Genomic DNA, 1,622 nt, shown 5'->3' with positions numbered 1-1,622 from the left:
ACTAGCGGTGCACCAGCTTAAAATGCTGTGCTTATCAGAGGCACGAGGCTACTACATGCATTAGATGAACTGTGACCGAGGGACCAAACAGCGAAGCTTTACTTCCAGCAGAGAAATGCCTGTCGATAGTGTGGGACCATTTTGGGTACGCCAAGAATGACCAGGGTGTCGTTTAAATATTGCTGTAAAAAACTGCTGCTAAAGAGCGAATACATAAGGGTTAATGCACGGCTTGCTGTACATTTAACGATTTTAATGCACGACGTGAAGATAAGAACCACCTGACGCGAAGCTACAGGAAGCTACAGCTCGTTAGCTCAGCATTCTGCCCGCTTCAGATCAGAAAGAGATGAAATAGTGCGGTAAGATCACATTTATTTGAATTAATTATAACATTTAGCTACTTGAATTAATTATTCGAGAGAGAGAGAGAGAGAGAGGTGACAATTGCCTGTGTGGATTAGCCTATAGCGTCTGTGATCTCTCCAGTAGGATATTGATTACAATATTTCAGTTTATTTCCATCATTAGTAACAGTTTCCACTGTGGGACAAATAAAGTTAATATCAGTCGTATATTAATAATAGGCTACTTCATTAACTTCAAAAACCAACAATATATATTTTTCACCATGTTTCCAAATCCTCTGCCCCAGGTCCAAAAGAAATGTAAACGTTAAATACTTTTGCGATCTATTTCCATTTGTTATTTTCAAAAGAGAAATACTGTATGTAAACGTTAAATACTTTTGCGATCTATTTCCATTAGTTATTTTCAAAAGAGAAATACTGTCGAGGATGTTTACAGAGCAGAGGTCACCTTTTTTAATTCCAATGGGAGAGATGGACTTCTGTTTGTCTTTTGTTTATTATTTTGTGCTGTATTGCTGGTTACCGTGTTATTTCTGTTTCAAAAGCCAGCAATAAATAACACTTTAATATCTAAAGAGTGATTTTATACATTAGTAATGTTGGGAAATTAATAAATGCGTAATAATCGTAAAACCGTGATTGTTCCTCAGACAATAATCGTACCAACAAAATCTATAATCGTTGCATCCCTATTGTCAGCTGGAAAGAAAAATCGTTTAAGATTAAGACGACAAATGTGTGTTTCTTTGCAATAATGATTTGAGCACAATATGATGATTTGAGTCCGGTTAGATGTCCAGATGACAGTATGTCCAAAAACATATACCGTGGTACTTTTTGTTAATGTTAAAATCAACAGGTGGATGTTTTTTAAGGATGTTTATTTTCGAAATGCTGTCAGGCAGTTCTTTAGAAAACACACAGTACTAGGGTATTACCATAATATGTGTTTTCTGTGCGGTGTTTGTTAACGGTTTAAAGAGACGTTCAGCTAATGTCTCCCACACACACACACACACACACACATTCTGGACTGTAGGTCATCTGTTAAAGTGTGCATCCTGTGTCACAATATCACCTTGTGTAACTATATACACACACACACACACACACACACACTTGCAGTCCCCAGAAGAGTGTGTGTGTGTGTGCTCTGAATAATGGCTTGTGTTCTGGAGTTGTTCCTCCTCCTCTGATATAATGTGAGTGAGTGTGTGTGTGTGTGTGTGTGTGTGTGTGTGTGTGTGTGTG

The sequence above is a fragment of the Sinocyclocheilus grahami genome, unplaced genomic scaffold, assembly GCF_001515645.1.
Source record: "Sinocyclocheilus grahami isolate Dianchi unplaced genomic scaffold, SAMN03320097.WGS_v1.1 scaffold1275.1, whole genome shotgun sequence".
In the NCBI taxonomy this organism is placed as follows: Eukaryota; Metazoa; Chordata; class Actinopteri; order Cypriniformes; family Cyprinidae; genus Sinocyclocheilus; species Sinocyclocheilus grahami.
The sequence above is the reverse complement of the archived record's forward strand: the minus strand, read 5'-3'. Positions refer to the sequence as shown.